The 18,910-nt window shown below is 39.0% G+C and overlaps 1 protein-coding gene and 1 long non-coding RNA gene across 2 annotated transcripts in view; one reads left to right on the plus strand and one right to left on the minus strand.

Annotated features, from left to right (window-relative positions):
• LOC133046716 (microtubule-associated serine/threonine-protein kinase 4-like) overlaps window positions 1-18,910 on the minus strand; it is a 366,008-nt gene that overhangs the window by 177,425 nt on the left and 169,673 nt on the right. The gene's annotated exons all lie outside the window — the stretch shown is intronic.
• On the plus strand, window positions 126-3,828 carry LOC133046717 (uncharacterized). Its single transcript, XR_009690549.1, has 3 exons — window positions 126-449; window positions 2,091-2,159; window positions 2,465-3,828. It is a non-coding gene; the product is annotated as an uncharacterized LOC133046717 (long non-coding RNA).

An 18,910-nucleotide genomic window follows, 5' to 3' on the forward strand; every position in this document is an offset into this window, starting at 1 on the left:
AGTTTCCTCTCGGTATCTACATACAAGGAAAGGAATGTAAATGGAAAAAGCTCCTCTTCTTCGCCCCTCCTCAAAAAAAAAAAAAAAAAAAAGGAAACTTAAAAGCACTTTGAGAAAGCTGGCCTGTTGGCGGACGGCAGCCGGGCACCTTTGTGCAGCCTCCGCGGGAAGGGGCCGGGCGGCGGGGACCGGTCCGGGCGCAGACACTCCCCTGCGGAGCGGGGCCTCATGGGAAGGGCGGCGGGCCAGCCGGTGCGTGAGCCCCGCAGACCGCGACCCCCCAGCATCTCCCGCGGCCCCCGCGGCCCCCGCGCCGAGCCCCTGGCGGGTCCTCCCCTCGGCATGAATAAACCAGCGCAATCCGGAACCGGGCGGAGAATGCCGCGCACACCTGGAGGCTGGTCCGTGATTCACTGCAGACTGGATCGTCAGGAAAACGCTCCGAGGAAGTCAGTAACGACTCTTTGCCAAGAGACGCTGTTGGTTGCGTAGAAAAAGCACGCCAAGGGGATGCCACACTCACCTAAAACCTCAGTAAACTGAATTTACGAGTTTACATCCATTTGATGAATTGCTACAGCGCGCATATGTGTGGCTTCACCCAATCTCGGGACTGGTCAACCACTACCTGTGAAGACTGCCTGGCATTCAGTAAACCAATGCTAGAATCATTTTCCTGCCAGGAGTGTTAAGAGTTTGAAAGGAAGGAATGAAGGGGAGGTTGGATCAGTGTTGTCATTCACTTCCAAGAAAGCCACAGTATTCAAATTACTCCCCAAACCCACCAATGGTTATGATTTTCTTATATAAAGAAAACATTAGAGTTTAAATTAGCTGCCTCAAATCTGGTGTAATATGGCAAGAAATACCAATTTTTTTTTAATGTCTAAGCAAAAATAACACTTAAAAAGGTGGTTTACGTCATCCAGTAAATATTGAAACAAACTTGCTTACAGAAATATATGTTGTTGTTCAGTCCAGTCGCTAAATCTTGTCCAACTCTTAGAAAGGTGAAGAAAAAGGCAATGGGAATGGTCAGCTGACAAGGGAGCCAGGTAAACAAAACAGGAATCTGGTTTAGGATGTACTCTTTATCTGATTCTGGTTACCCACAGATATATTATCACCCCAAGAACTCTAAGAATTTCTGATAATTCTCGTCCAGGGCTATCTTATGCATTATCTCCCCAAACTCTTAGGGCCTCCTCAGATCCTTGAAATCTATACAAGTAGACAAAGATGACAATATTTTCTCAATTTTATGTGGCAAAATACACTTCATCAGATACTTAGGAACTTGGTCCAATATTTTTTGCCCCATACTAAGTCATATCTTCTTTAAAAAAAAAAAAAAGGTTTTAAATATTCAAAAAAGTATCTTTTAAAGGCTTACACAGAGATGGTGCCATACTCCAAAGCAGTTTCCCAACCTCAACATTACTGATATTTTAGGCTAGTTTTTTTGTCTGGGGGGGGGGGCGGGTGCTGTCTTGTGCATTGGAGGACATTTAGCAGCCTCCTTGATTGCTACCCACTAGACAGCAGCTGTGATGTTCAATGATATCTGCAGGCATTGCCTTAAGTTCCTTGGAGGACAAAAATGGCTCCTGGTTGAGAACCACCACTCTAGATAAAAGCTTTCTCTAATAAAGTAGTATAGAATATTGGTTAAGAGCAAAATTCCTGGGCTTGAATTCTGGATCCAACACTTACTATGACCCTAAGCAAGTCAGTTAATGTCTGCCCACTTTCCCTATTTGTATGGGGTCCATGACAGGACCAACCTCTAAGAGGTTCACACACATAAATGAGAAGACATACATAAAGCCCTTCATGCAGTGTCTAGAACACAATGTACAGAAATGTTGGCAATATGCAGGCGCTAAAAGAATACCATGCTGGAGAGATGCAAGTCTGGAGCAGAGGGCATACCACAGCATCCTCTCTGCTTTCATGGTGCTCTGAACATGCTTCGACGGGGGTGCTGGTCACACTGTATTACAACTGACTGTTTACTGCTGTCTTTCCTATTAGTCTGTGAGCTTCCTCAAGGCTAAAGTCATGTTTTATTGATCTCTGTATTTCTACAGTCTGACAGTTCCTGATTTATGTAAGCATTCAAGACATGCTTTTTGAATGGGGATACTTCAGATGTTCAGGTATCTATTCTTTCTCTTAAGATGCCCTGAAATTTATCAGTTTTAGCAGGTCTATTGATTTACTCAAAGAATCTTGAATTTTAAAGAAGCCCATGAGGATATTTTTAAATTCTAAAGACTTTCTCATATTGACTCATTTTTATCTATATTCTGTAACTGGAAACAGTAGTTAGGGTAACATTCTTCGGGTCTTAACATGGCTCTAAGAAATGTCACAATCAAATCCAGAATTAACTCTCTTTGAATCCTACCCCCCACCCATCCCCAAAGATAAGCCCCCAAAATGTTTTGTGCTCACTTTTTAGGTATCCGGATAATTACATATCAGAGGCTGCCCAGGGAAGAATAATGAAGCTGGTGAAGGGACTTGAAACTCTGCTATATAAATTATGGGGTTGAAGGACCCTGATGAAGGTGGAAAAGACTTAAGAAACTAGCAACAGCTGTCCTTGAACACTGAAATAATTACCGTTTGGAAGGATCTTCAAGTGCAAAGATGAAAAAGGCTGAAACAACAAGGCCTTGCTATGTGGGTGTTAGAGGGGAGGTAAATTGAAGGAGATGCAGTGGGTGAGATTCAAATTCTGAAGGACTTAACGCTGGGGCAACTCTGTACCACCAACTCTCAGATCCTCCGTGGTCCTTCTAGAAAAGTCTGCACATGTGGGCAACACCACAAAGATGACAGCAATAAGTTGGATAAATCAGTGATATAAAACATTAATTTCTTCCTTTGATTGACTGACACACATTCTGGTCTGTGGGCAGCAGATGTCGTAACTATCTCCACCTCGTACATTTTGGGGACTCCACCATGCAGATTCTCAAAGGAATAGGTAAAGATCTGAATATTTTTAATGTTTACTTTAAATGTTTAAAGTATACTTTAATGTTTTTTGCACTTCAAAGTCTTCCAGAATTGGGGTTGTATCCAAGATGGAAAGTAAAAATTGGTAAAGTGTGTGAAGAGCCGGAAATGAACTAGTTAGTACAGTGAAAGTGGCTAATATATTCCCACACTCCTTTAAGAGTAGGAGTAGGTGTGACACTGAAGTGTAGCTTGTCTCCTAACCTGTTTGACTTGATTTGGGAACCTATGATTCAGAAGGTAATGCAGTCAGTAAATACAAGAATTAAAATTGTCAGAACTACTGACATTTTTATTCAGACAAAATAACTACATGTGTAGAAACTAAAGTATATTTTAGTTCCAAAGGCAGTCAAGCTCTGGCTACAGAACTAAGAGGAAACTGAGATTATTGGAAATTCTTAAGACTACAGCTGGTCTATGGTCACTATACAAATATTCAGTAAGATTTTCTACTTATTGCACAATAACTAAGCCTATATGGCAGTGGACAGGCTTTGTGATTCAGAATACTCATTCATTTAATCAGGTTGATATTATCAGTCATTGTTTTTATGAGAAAGGTGAATGAAATTGAAAAATAAGCTTGCCACGCTCCTGAAATGTTAGTTTAAGATGAAGTAAGTATTTAAAGAAGGGTCAAATTCTTCACTATTCACCATCTCCTAATAAAAAAAATTCCAGATCCTTTTTGCAGACTTAATTCTTCTGTCTATACCCCACCCTCTGATCCATGTTTGTTCAGTAGCGTTTCCACCACTTTACACAGAACAGCATTAAGGATAATATCCCTGGGACTTCGCCTTGAACTTAGACCCTACAGGAGGTTGAGTTTTCTAGTATAGGTGTGAGGCTAGGAAGCTGTTAGCTCCCTGCACGGTCACCCTTGTCACAGGCCATGTCCAGTGAAAAGACGCTAAGGCAAGTGGAGTCCATGATGAGTTTCCAAATGTATTCTGATCTTGGCCTGGTCTGGGAATTCTGCTACACATTAACTTTGATCTCTGTCCAACGTTATCATCAGAGTACCCAGAAGTGACTGCATCCCCAAGGCTGTCCATACCTACAGGTGTACTTCGGTCATCTTCTAAATGCTGTCTTGAAGAGTTTGAGTCTAGGAGTATGAAGAGCAAATTGCCCATCCTGAACGAGCCATCCTTGTAATCACTGTACCTCTTAAGAAAAAAATTAAAAACTGGGCCAGAAATGTGAAGAAAGTTGAATCAATGGGAACGAGTTGTAAGAAAGCTCTTCTAGAACTACTAAGCAAAGGTTTTTGCTTCCATTGCTAAAATATGAAGGAAGATAAAAGGATCAATGAAAACTAACCTGTAAGGATAGATCTGAATGCTGCAAAGCCATGAGATGAATAATAATCAGGGTTACTGAGTGCCAGGAATATTTAAAAAAACATGTTTAAACAATATCACAAGGTAAGAGAGATTCAGATTTCTAAAAGGAATAGATGAAACAATAGATAAACCAAATAAAATTGATTTCTCTTTCCTGATAGGTTAAGTAGAGAACTACATAATCCCCAAGGGCAGGTCAAAGGACAAGGTCCAGGAGGGGAAAGACAGAAAGACAGGCAGACTGGGAAGAGAATGTGATATTTTCCTCAGGTATTCGCTGGAATCCAGAAGAATTAAAGGCTCAGAAAATGTGGTAAATAACCAATACTTTCACAAAGTCAAAGCAGAGAGAACAAATAGACATGGGAAATGCACTTTTCTCCCAAATTAGTGACTCCTTGATTTGTGTGAAAGATAAGGAGATTAGAACATGCAGGACCAAAATCACTGATTCTAAGCATGTTACTCTAGCACTCTGTCTACCCTGTCATCGACTCTCAAGCCAGGGAAGGTTCTGGGAGAAGGCCCATAGCTTAATGTGCCTCTGGGAGAGGAGTTAGGCTGCTAGAAAATGTGTCATCTTTACAGAGCTGGAGGGGTTCATCCTGTAGGAGGGAGACTACCGGGAGAAAACCAGAAAAGAGTGTGTCTCTCCACTCAAAATCACTGGCCTCTAACAGAGCTAAGCAATCCAATTTTGGAACCAAGAGTAGTGCTTAGAGACCAAGGCCATCATCTGACAAATAGGAAGGCTAACTCCTTGACCGCTTTATGACCAATCTTCCTTGCCAGTTACTCCAGACAACCTTCCTCTAAGCCTCCTTACCCCTACTGGGTTAGGTATCCCTCTACGGGGCTCTGCTCCTGAGAGCTCGTGCAGAAAAAGTGTTCCCCCACCACATCAGCATCTGCACGTTTGCAGATGGGTTCCCCTTAGGGTAAGAACTCCATGAGGGCAGAGGCTGTATTGCTATCTTTTAATCCTGGATACAACCATTAGAATGAATATTAAGGGAGGAAGGGGAGAAGGATTTGCTCAGGGTAAGAAAGATACTTGATAGCAAAGTTAGGTCTAGAATCCTGATATTTTGAAGACTGACCGCATCTATGGTGGCTCAGAGGTTAAAGCGTCTGCCTGCAATGTGGGAGACCTGGGTTCAATCCCTGGGTCGGGAAGATCCCCTGGAGAAGGAAATGGCAACCCACTCCAGTATTCTTGCCTGGAGAATCCCATGGACAGAAGAGCCTGGTGGGCTACAGTCCACTGGGTCGCAAAGAGTTGGACATGACTGAGCGACTTCACTTCACTTCACTTCATGTTTTAAAAAGCATTTTTTGTCTACTATTCTTTGAACTTCATGAGCCCATAATATTATCCACATATGCTGTACCTGTTAAGAAGGTCTACTGTCTCAGATTTCAAAATCTCAGAAAAGAGACCATGCATATGTGGTTGTGAGTTTCCCTGGTAGCTCAGATGGTAAAAGTTTGCCTGCAATGCAGGAAACCCGGGTTTGATCCCTGGGTCCAGAAGATCCTCTGGAGAAGGGAATGGCTACCCACTCCAGTATTCTTGCCTAGAGAATTCCACGGACAGAGAAGCCTGGCTGGCTACACTCCATGGGGTCACAAAGAGCTGGACACAACTAGGTGACTAACATATATGTAGTTGTATATATGTGGACACATGTAAATATGTGTGTAACTAGTTTGTATGAAATGCAAAATGCTTTTTGAGTAACAGTGAACCTTAGATACTAATTATTGCATTAGACTCTTGATCTGGAGTTAACTTCAAGGACACAGTGTTTCTTGATCCAGAAGCTTGGTCTAAGGTACATCATTTCTCATCCAGCTCCTAAGCATGAATTATAGTGCAATTATAAGAAGTGTCAATTAAGTGGGTCACTGTGGTTATATTTAGCCCTTTAGTAGCTGACACTAAGACCTTTCTGTAATATAAGATTAAGGTTAATTTATCAGGTCTTCTTTTCTTGAACATTTTTCCAGGTCAGACATCTGAAGTTATGGAAAATTATCCCATTAAAATCAGAGATAAGAATTTCCCATTCAAGTACCATTTAGGGAGCATATACAGACAGAGGTAGAAATCATGAACTTCTGCAGCAATCAGAATTTGGTTCCATTGTTAAAGTTGACTCAAATTATTCCACAAATGAGAGGATCGTATGTCAGTGAAGATACAGAATTTTAAAGAAATATTAATTCATCAGAGAATAAATATGGGGTTAAGCATAAAAAGTGGTAACCTCTTCACTTTTCATAAATCATAGAAATGCAATTAAAACATCAATCAAATACTTTTTACCTGTTTAACAGGAAAAGACTAAAAAAAGATAATAATAGTGAATGCTGGTGAGAGCACAAGGAGATAAATATGCTTTACCAACTTTCTGGAAAGTAATCTGGAGAATGAAAACACACACACTACACATATGCACGTGCATTTATATATGTGCACATATACACAGATACATATAAATGTATGTATATGTACACATAGACACATAAATTATATACACACATATATTTGAACTAATTCCACATCTAGAAATTATACAATAAAATTGAACACACAAAAATCTATGCATATGAAAATTAATCTTAGAATCCCTCATAATAGTATAACACTGGAAAAAACCCAAAGGTACAAGACAAGGGCAACTATTAATAAATATTGAAACAGTCATAAGATGAAATACTATAAAGCCAATAAAGACCACTATGGTAGAAAGAGTAATGCCTTCCAAAGGTAGAAGGTTCTAATTCCTTAATCTGTGAATATGTTACCTTAATAGAAATTTTGCAGATGTGATTAAATTAAGGATATTGCAACAAGGAGATTATCTTATATTATCCAGGTGGGCCCTGAATGTAATCACAAATGTCTTATAAAAGAGAGGCAGGAGATTTGATTACAGAAGAATGTAATATGACACTGAAGCTAGATGCTATGCTGATAGTTTTGAAGACAGAGGAAGGAGCAAAGAAAACAAGGAATTCAGTTCTAGTAACTGGAAAAGGCACAGGAACAAATTGACCTCCTTGTTTCTAGTGGGATATCAGACCTGCTAACACCTTGATTTCAGCCTAGTGAAAGTGATTTTAGACTTACAATCTACAGAATTCTAAGAGAATAAATATATGTTGTCCTAAGCCACTTTGTTGGAATTTGTCACAATGGCCATAGGAAGCTAAAACAATGCTTTTAAAAAATATGTAACAAATGGGAAATGCTCTTGAAACAGGTCTATTTTAAAAAAAGGAAAAAAACAAGAGTTCTATGAGCTAAGTTATTTACAACATAGTAAATATGAATGTACATGAATAAAAGAGATGGAAATAAAGCATTTTTAGTGGACACTTATGAGTATGGGATTATGGTTGATTTTATTCCTCTTTATACTTTTTAGTAAAAAGTATATATTATTTTTTTAATTGCCATTTTTAATAGGAACTGAAAGTTCAAGTTACTGAGAATTTACAAATATTTTGAGGTTTTACAAATTTAAGAAACACACACTTTCACTCTGAAATTTCATAAAATTTGATTGCTATTTTTGACAAACAAAATTAATGCATTATGTAAAAGCTCTACAAGCCTTATAAATAAATACCAAAATTGCTCTTAAAAAAAAAGTCTACTCTCAGGAATTTTATAAATAAAAATGAAAAATATCTCTTTTCCAGATATAAATCCTTACCTGTCTATGGCAACTGGGCAAATGGGTATTTGCAAAGCTGACTGGGTTATAAATCCATACAGAGCTTTGTTTTGGGTTGAATATATATGTTATTACTTGCAGATTCATTAGGTTGTGCATTTTATGTGAACAGTTTTGAATTCCAGAGCTGCTTCACTCCACTGGGCTGTAGATAAAACCTTTCTTCTTTCATGGCTCAGAAAAATCATATACTCTTGAAAGCAAGCTCAGTTTTAATATTAGCCAAATATGTGTACCATAAAAAATGATGTTCATAATTTTGAAGAATTATATTAGCTATAATTTGGGATCACCTGTCACCAACACATACAAACATTATTTTTAATGAGGCTTAGATAATTCAGATTTTACTGTCTTTACTTAGCTAGAGTCTAAAGACTGAAAGGCTACGACCAGGTTTCTGATGCCAACCATGGAAATATTCTTTGAACCAATGTATTGTCATACATGTCATAGAAGACAACCATATTAATGTTCATAGGGATCAATAAACTTTCAAAAATAAGTTATTCTGCTTAATAAGAGCTATAACAAAAACCCATCATGTCATCCATTATAGTGATAGATGAGAGATGGATGAACATCTATCAACATGAAACAAGAATTATCTCTACCAGTGACTCTTAGAACACAGACTTCTAAAGAATGTTAATATATCAAGGTTAAAGGGGAAAAAAAGGCCAGATGACATGTACATGACAGGAATAGAAAATTAAAGAGAAAAGAGCAAGTCCCACTTAAAATGGCAGAAATATAGACTAGTTTGGAAAATTAGAAAATGGGGGAAACGTATGCATACATATAACTGATTCACGTCGTTGCGCAGCAGAAACACAGCGTTGTAAAGGAAATACGCATATGTGTGCTCAGTCACTCAGTCGTGTCTGACTCTTTGCGACCCCAAGGACTGTAGCCCACCAGGCTCCTCTGTCCATGGGCTTCTCCAGGCAAGAATCCTAGAGTAAGTTGCCAGGCCCATCTCCAGGGGATCTTCCTAACTCAGGGATTGAACCTGTGTTTCCTGCCTCTCCTGCATTGCAGGTGGATTCTTTACCCACTGACCCACCTGGGAACCTGTAAAGCAATTATACTCCAACCAAAAAAGTAACTAACTGAAAAAAAGGAAAATGGGAGAAAAATAAATTGGGAAGGTTTTACTGTATATAAAGTGATGAAGAATAATGGATGTTCCTGTTTTCTCCCTACTGGTCACACCCTGGTCGTGCCCTTTGTTACTTCCTGCTTGGATTAATACCCTTCTCTTCCTGCTCCCCCTCCAAATTATTCTTCCAAAGCTGCCCAGCTCCAGTGGATGCACACAATCATTTCACTCCCTGTGCAACAAGGTTCAATGGCTCCCCACTCACGTAGCAACATTTCTTCAAGTCTGGTTCCTGTGCTACCTACCATCCTTGAATTACCTCGAGAGCTTGTTAGAAATTCACATTCATGGAGGCATCTTCAAACCCACTGACTCAAGATTTCAGAGCATGAAGCCCAGGAATGTGCATCCTATCAAAGTGCCCAGGGGATTCTCACATACACTGAGGTTTTAGAGGTTTTTCCTAAGAAAATCAAAACCTCTTTAAATGAAAGACTTTATGGTGCAGTCCCCTGTCATCTCTTCTGCATCATCCTTTGATGTGTGCCTCTTCGTGGTTTATGCTCCAATAAGACTAAAATATGTACCTGTCAGAAATATTGAATTACTTTAAGCTCCCCAGACACAGTAGCTCTGCCATACCTCATTGCCTTGGCACATCCTGTTCCCTGTTTCTAGAATTTCCACCTCCTCTGCCTGGAAAACTTGTGCTCATCTTTCAAGTGTGAGCTATAAGGTCACCTCTTCAGCATAGCCTGCCTAACTTTCTCCCGCAGGCCTAAGTGTTTTTCCTCCTGAATCGCCAATGAATTTTATGCATATACATGCCTCTTTTACAGCATTCATTCTACTGCGCACCATTGTCTGTATATAGGTCCAGCTCTCCACTAGGCTTTAAGCTCTCCAGGTACAAGGTCAGTTTCTATTCATCTGTGTATAACTCCAAGTACACAGTAGATATTCAGCAGAATGAGTGAATGCATATATGTTATTTTCTAAAGTTAGCTTAAAAAAAAAACTAGACTGATTATTTTTCTTTTTCCCTAATAGAAAGGGCTCATCGGCTTCTACCCACAAGCCCTAGGGGGATGCTTCTAAAACCATCTTGACTTTTGTCAACTGGTTGGATGCTTTTTTCTTTTAAGTCACTGCCATTATTGACAGCCTTCATGATGATTAATGAAAAGAACAATAGAAATTTAAATCTCTGATTTTTAGGCATATTTTAATAACTCATTAAGAAATGAATCAAAAAACACTAGTTGCTTTTTTAGTTCAGTTCAGTTGCTCAGTTGTGTCTGACTCTTTGTGACCCCATGAACCACAGCATGCCAGGCCTCCCTGTCCATCACCAACTCCCGGAGTTTACTCACACTCATGTCCATTGAGTCGGTGATGTCATCCAACCGTCTCATCCTCTGTCGTCCCCTTCTCCTCCTGCCTTCAATCTTTCCCAGCATCAAAGTCTTTTCCAATGAGTCAGTTCTTTGCATCAGGTGGCCAATGTATTGGAGTTTCAGCTTCAACATCAGTCCTTTCAAAGAATATTCAGTGCTGATCTCCTTTAGGATGGGCTGGTTGGATCTCGTTGCAGTCCAAGGGACTCTTAAGAGTCTTCTCCAACACCACAGTTCAAGAGCATCAGTTCTTCAGTGCTCAGCTTTCTTTATAGTCCAACTCTCACATCCATACATGACCACTGCAAAAACCATAGCTTTGACTAGACGGACCTTTGTTGGCAAAGTGGTGTCTCTACTTTTTAATATGCTGTCTAGGTTGGTCATAACTTTCCTTCCAAGGAGTAAGTGTCTTAATTTCATGGCTGCAATCACCATCTGCAGTGATTTTGGAGTCCCCCAAAATAAAGTCTGTCCAACAAGTAAAAAGTAGCTTTTTACTTGACAACAAATATGCCTGAAATAAAGAGTTACTTTCTCTTTCTGGAAAAAAGTGATTAAAAACTGGAACTTGGGCAGGGTGACCTTTACCTGAGGGTGGAAATTCAGTCTTACTGGGGACATGATCAGCATAAACAACCCACTACTGTGATCAGAGAACTGAGAGTGCCAGAGCAGTCGTGCTCACGATGAGCAGCCTGCCGATGACCACTGCACAGCCTGCGGCTCCCAGCTCAGCTATGTCTACTTCCACAGCCAAACCTTCCATCCTGTTTAGGAGGAGCTGGAAGGGTGAACGGACACATCTGTGCAACATTTGACCATCAGCCTCCTCTGTCCATCTCCCATCCTCGCACCTCTCTTCCTCTTTGGCAAATGGCCATCCCTGCATCTCAGTCCTGCTCTTCTTCCACAGTCAACCAATCCCTTCTGAGGGTTTAGCTAAGAAGAAATGTTTCAGCTGATGTTTTAGTGCTGAAGATGTGACTATTTAGTTGGGTTTACAAGCACTGGTGATTTATAATATTTTAGGTGTAGAGCAAAGTGAATCAGTTATACAGACATGTGTATATATGAATATTCTTTTTCAGGTTCTTTTCCATTACAGGTTATTACAAGATATTCAGTGTAGTTCCCTGAGCTATACAGTAGGTCCTTGCTGTTTATCTAGTTTATATATCATAGTATATATCTGTTAATTCCAAATTCTTAATTTATCCCTACCCCCGCCCTTATGGTTACAGTTTTTTTCCTATGTCTGTGGGTCGATTTCTGTTTTTCATTTGTATCATTTTTTTAGATTTCACATATAAGTGATATCATATGATATTTGTCTTTCTCTGACTTACCTCACTTAGTATGATAATCTCTAGGTCCATCCATATTCCTACAAATGGCATTATTTCATTGTTTTTAATGACTAATATTCTATTGTGTGTATATATACATATATATGTGTCTGTGTGTATCCATATGTGTACATATAAATATGGATCTCACATATTCTTTATCCATTCATCTACTGATGAACATTTAAGTTGCTTCCATGTCTCTGGCTAGTGCTTCTATGGACACTGGGGTGCATATATCTTTTTGAATTAGCATCTTCATTTTTTCTGTATGCATGCCCAGGAGTGGCGCTGCTGGACCATATAGAAAGTCTACTTTTAGTTTTTTAAGGAACCTCTATAGTGTTTTTCCATAGTGACTATACCAGTTTACAATCCTATCAACAGTGTAGCAGGGCTCCCTTTTCTCCATAGAGCTGGGTTTACATTTTAAAGAGGATTGAAATTTTTAGAGTAAGGAACAAGAAGTAGGGGTGAGGCAGAGTCTACCCCTGACTGCAGGGGTCTGAGTTCAGTGGATGATGCTACCAGTCAGAACCCAGAGACAAGGATCCTAAGGCAGCCATCATCGCATCTCCCCACTGCTTTTCGTTGGAGAAAACCAGACATGAGGATGCAAAACCTTGCCCTGAAAGGGTTAGCAATCTCTGATGTAGATTCTACTCTCTTAGTTTCCACACAAGCATCAGGGGTAGAAGACTTAAGTGTAATAATTATGCCACCACCAAAAATGGTCATTATAGATTATAGAAAAGCATGGCTATACATAACTTGAAAAAGACAAGAGAAGAAGTTTAACTATGATTATAATCATATAAAATCATATAGGTATATAGAAAAAAGATTTATAGGCATCATAGAAAACTGAACATAGTTCATCCTAAGCAACTTATCTTAGTTTTTCATTTCTGCTGTTGTGGTTTTAATACATATGAAAGCACAGTGTAAATTTTAACAGTTATTTCCTGGTCTTTAGTAACTTGCTCCATGATTGTATCAACTCTGCCTTGCTGCCAACTCATCTTCCCCAAAGCAACACCAACCACCTTTAAATAACACTGCCAGAGACAAAACACACAGAAAAAGCAGGAGCACTTGGGCAGTCTCCGATGGGGGCTCAGGGACAACCTGTTCTTCACAGACACTAAACAAAGCTAAAACTGAACTAAAACTAAACATCTAAAACTAACATCTAAAACTCGACATCTGAACATCTTGAGTGACATCTGACATTATCAAAGTCCTTCCTCTCCGCTTCAAAATAATCTTTTCCTCCTATTTATCCTCTAATAGGATAAATAGCTTTATCCACAGCTTTAAAAACATCACTGCAGAATTCAAAGATCCATCCATTGACTCTGTCCCAGAAATGGGATCAGATACAGCTAGCCCTCCGTAACCACTGGCTCCCCATCCATTGATACAGAGGGCCCACTGTCCTATGCCATTTAATACAAGGAACATGAGTGTCTAGATTGTGGTACCCACGGGGGATCCTGGACCCAATGCCCTGTGGATACTGAGGAACGACTGTATGTAACTCAGTGAGTGACCAGGTATCTGTGGAGTACATCAAACATGAGGTATTGTTCATCACTTTCAGCTTTTCTGGGAAGCAAAGACTGCTGCATGTAATTTTCATAAATGGAAAGCTCTGGCCCAGCCCTACAAATCACAAAGGGCTTTTGTGTTTTGAAAATACAAGTCAAGGAACGGAAGTTCTGGATGGATCAAATACCCACCCAACAGGTGATCCATGGGTTGAGCCCACTGGTCAACATAAGTATCCAAACAAGGACAATTTTGGAAAGGAAGAGGGAAAGAAGACTTTGTGAGGTCCCATAAGTGAGTGCCATGCCATAGGCTGCTGAATTTTTCAGTGCGTTCCTTCCAAAGGAAGCAAATGAAAGAACAAGTGGGAGACAATGAACAGATCCGAGTATGCAAACCAGACAGCCAGATTTTAGAAATGCATGCTAAGTCCCACAAGAATGTGTTACGCTTGCAGTCTGTAACGTCCCTCTCCTGTGCCACTGGCTACCTCAGAGGAGATTAGGGTATAACTGCTTTTTTGAGTGAAGCAGGAATTTAAGGTCCTATATTTTAGAGTCACTGTGCCTCAAGAAGCTTTCACTGCAACAATTCTGAATCTTGTTTATTTTTACTTTTCATTCAAAGACTCAGCATTTCTGATGGGAATAACTAAAATCATAACATGCTATTTTCCTACAAATAGCCCAGTAAATAAAACAATGACACCTTCTTTCCCAGTGAAATCACATCTAATCTACCTGTCAGATTCCTGGAACTTCTAGAATAGATTCGTATCTCGAAGTTTCCAAGAGTAGTTAAGTAACTTAAAAAAAAAAAAAAAATCTCATGGAGAAATATGACCAAATAAATTTACCATCACCTGAGAGATAAAAGAATATAGCATAGTTTTGGTCATATGGTTCTTTAAAGTTGAGGATGAAAACTGAATTCATAAATATAATATGCTTCTAATTTAAGTTTATTATAATCTCAAAACAAAACTAATAGTGTTTCCAAGGTGAAATACAGCTTTATTTTTCTTTGTTTGATTAAACAGAATAAGCAAAACATGAGAGACAGAAACTCACTAATGATCCATAAATTTCACCTTATGAAATTATTTTAATTTCTTGCCACAATGGACCTTCCAAAATGGCAACCCACTACAGTATTCTTGCCTGGAGAATCACATGGACAGAGGAGCCTGGCGGGCTACAGTCCATGGGGTCACAAGAGTCGGACATGACTTAGCAACTAAACCACCACTGAGTGCTGAGTGGTCAGCAACTGGCAAACTTATAAAATTATTTTAACTTCTTGCCACAGTGGACCTTCCATAGAGTGGTCAGCAACTAGCAAGCTCTAAGTCTGAACTTCACTTCTTCTACTTCTCCCTATGAAACCTATGTAGGCTTGCCAGAGAAAAGAGAAATGCCCTAAGGTAGAGATCTAGAAAAAAGCAGTGAAAGCAAAATTCTCAGCTACTTTGTCTGTGTGTGTGTGTGTGAGACAGAGAGAGAGAGCGAGGGAGGGAGAGAGAGAGTCAGTGTGACTATTCTGGCACTGACTACAGATTTAAAAAAATTAACGAAAAGGAGACATGGAATACAATCATCATTTAAAACAGATCTAAGGTAAATGGTATAAAAGCTATTTTATGGTTTAAGTAAAAAATATTGATCATATTTTACTTATTCTAGAAAAACACTTTTTCTTGGTTGAAAAAACTTCTACTTAGGGTGAATGTGTGTGTAATTGCACACACACTCGGGAACTCCCTTAAAAAATTTATCTGAAACTGTATTTTTTCCTTAAAGAAGCTGGTTTCAATATGTCAGTGGGGGAAAACAAGTAACACTTCACCACATAGAACAGCATTTTCACAGGGATGTGCTTGTGTACCAATGAGTTTTAACCAAACCTACACACCGGCACTGCTATCATGGACCCATTCCGAAATATCAAAGACTCTGCCCAGTCTACCTGAATAATTCTGGGCTGACACATACTTCAGCGGGGTGGTGAGACCCTCAAGTGATCAATGACGGCACAGTCCCTCTGAAGACAGTTTCCCCAGACACTCTATACTGTTACTGTTGTTGAAGCCTAGATGAGCTGGCTGCCTAAAGCAAAAATAAGTAGACTTCACCAGATTGTGTACAAATAAGGGTGGAGAGAAAGACGTGGTTAAAAGGTGCTTCTGAGAATCTAAAAAGAGGTCAAATTCAGGGCCATTTAAAATACGTCAAGGTTCTAACAACTCTCACCCTTGGAAGCTCCATCTAACATACTATCAAACATATTAAAATACACCCAAATCATAAATCGAATCTTTATTTTCTCCCCTGTGAGATATGTTTTAAGTATTTCACATTTTTGCTTTATAAGCTAAACAATCATCACACAGTTGAGAATTCATGAAGTGCGAAGATCTAAAATAGAAATTGCTTTCAAAAATTATATTTTTATGACCTGTTAAATTTAACAATTAATAAAATCGATATGCTATGTTACAAGTATTCCTCTAATAAAGCTGTAAGCGCAAGTTGACTTCAGATGTTAAAATGTGAAAAAAAAATCTATGTTTTCATAGATAAAATATGGTATAAATTTTTATTCTTCACTTTTCTTTTTGTGCCCTTTGAACAACACTTTCCCCTTCGCAACAAACTTGACCTAATTCTACAAATGTCTGTGCTCGGCAAACTGGGCATGTATGGAGAGGCGATCTCCCTTAAAGGTGGAGAATGCAGATTCTTGAGCCACTGTCTGGGTTTCTAATTACAGCATCAATACTTACTAGCTCTGTGATGTTGGGTAAGCGCCTTGGTTTTCTATTCTATAATGAGAATAAAAGTACTTACCTTCCAGGATTGTTGCCAGGATTATGTTAGTATTTCGTGAGCGTTGAGAACAGTGCCTGATATTCTAGAAGTATTAGTCATGTTACTGTTATTTCAAACCTAATGCATGAAATGGTTCTGAAAGAATCATTCACTTTCCCCCAACAAAGCTGCTCATCTATGGGAACTATGTTGAAGGAAGTGGATAGACCACAAACTTCAGGCAGATATATATCCATATGCCAGGTCTTAGACCAATGTCTTCACCTTCCTTTTCCTTCCCAGAGATTCTTCGCTGGGCTAGGAACTGGGGTGATCCCAAGTTAGGATGAGGATAATTATAGGATAATTATGATAAGGATAATTCTTTCCAGGTTAAAGGTTAAGACACAGGCTCAGGATCAGAGAAGTTAAACACCTTGTCTCTCCAGAATAAATACTAGAGTCAGCTCCCTCTAGCGGCTGAGATATTCAATTACAACTCCCTCCAGCCAGGTGTAATTCTAGGTCTGCTGTCAAGAAAATAATCGAGAAGATGGTAAACCTAAGTGAGGAGCTTCCCTAGTGGCTTAGTGCATAAAGAATCCACCTGCACTGCAGGAGACCCAGGTTCTATCCCTGGATCAGGGAGATCCCCTGGAAAAGGGAATGGCAACCCCCTCCAGTATTCTTGCCTGGAAAATCCCATGGACGGAGGAGCCTGGCTAGTCACTAAACAAGCATGCACACAAACTTAACTGAAAAGTTCTTTCTAAGCCATTAAAGAGCAAGGTGCAAAATAATAAACCAAGTTTTTTTCATGCAGAACTATTGAACATTTGTACAATGTCATAACTATTAACCTTAGCATCATGAAAAGAGCAACTTTAATTAAATGTAACCCCATTGTAGGTATTTAACACCTACTTCAGGGTCCTCTAAGTATAGTCAGTATAAGCTACATGATAAATAGCTTTTTCTTTCCTGAGTTTTTTTTAATGGACGGGGCTCATTAGTTTACATAATCACCCCTAAAACTAGGACAGTGCCCCCCCTGTTGCTCTGTAGTAAAATATTAATCCTACCAAACCAAATATTTGACATGATCTGTTGGGCTTGGAGTGTTTTCCTTAAACCATTAACTTCTCAGGGGTATGAGGAGGCAGGGAAAAAAAGAAAAATACCACATCTTTCACTACAGCTGTGTTACATAAGGACTATATAGCAAAAAGATCCAGATTTTCTTTACAAGTACTGAAATTCTTTTTTAGCAATTTATGTCCTAAACCATATCAGCCACTCAAACCAGCTCTTCTGAAAGGGTCTGATTTTAAAAACACATTGCACATGGTTCATCAGCATATGCTATGTGCTATATGCCGATGAAGGAAGGTTATAGCAAATAAAATGTAAAAGTGTGACTACTTTTTCATTTATAAATTCACTTAAGAAGGCTAAAAACTGTCAACCCACCAGACAAAGATCTTTCCAAATCAAAGCTCTCCTGTTTTTTCATATAAACTTTATACAGACATTTGATTTTTAAAAACCTTATATAAAATACACCCAATTAAAGAGAGTATTTTATTTATTTTTGTTTCCTTCCAACTCCAAAAAGTATATTTTTTCTTTCATGCTATTAAATACACCAACATCAAGGAATATTTTTTAGTATGTACAGTACCATGTAAATCTACATAATTTCATACTCCCTTAAGATAATGAGAAGTGTGTAAGAATACATATATGTGCATGCATACCTGTGTGAAGCAAAATACTGCGTTAGAGAAAGAAGTTACGATTTTTTAGACATTTTTATTTGCTATGTTGGCAATTCATCTAAGTAGCAATATTCTCTCAGCATTTGGACCCACAGGGCTAGAAATGAGCCGTGGAAAAGAAAAACTGACATGCACATTTATGTATTCTCCTTCTTTCTATAATAAAGATCAATTATCTCTCTGTTTAAAAACCAGTGATCCAGAATTTTTAGGGTAATGAAAATATCATACTCTGTATGATACCATAATGATGGATACATGTTATTATACATTTGTTCAAATCCATAGACTCTACAACACAAAGAGTCAATCATAATGTAAACTGAGGACTGTAAGTGATAATGATGTATCCACAGAGGTTCATCTGTGGTAACAAATTCATCACTTTGGTGAGGGCAGTGATGTAATTCCTAAAAGATGATGCTGTGAAAGTGCTGCATTCAACATGCCAGCAAATTTGGAAAACTCAGCAGTGGCCACAGGACTGGAAAATGTCAGTGTTCATTCCAATCCCAAGGAATGTTCAAACTATCACACACTTGTGCTCATTTCACGTGTTAGTAAGGTTATACTCAAAATCCTTCAAGCTAGGCTTCAGTAGTGTGTGAACCAAGAACTTCCAGACGTACAAGTTGGGTTTAGAAAAGGCAGAGGAACTAGAGATCAAATTGCTAACATTCGTTGGATCACAGAGAAAGACAGGGAATTCCAGAAAAACATCTACTTCTACACTAAAGCCTTTGACTGTGTGGATTACAACAAACTGTTTAAAATTCTTAAAGAGATAGAAATACCAGACCA

Source organism: Dama dama, chromosome 25 (genome assembly GCF_033118175.1).
Source record: "Dama dama isolate Ldn47 chromosome 25, ASM3311817v1, whole genome shotgun sequence".
NCBI classification, from domain to species: Eukaryota; Metazoa; Chordata; class Mammalia; order Artiodactyla; family Cervidae; genus Dama; species Dama dama.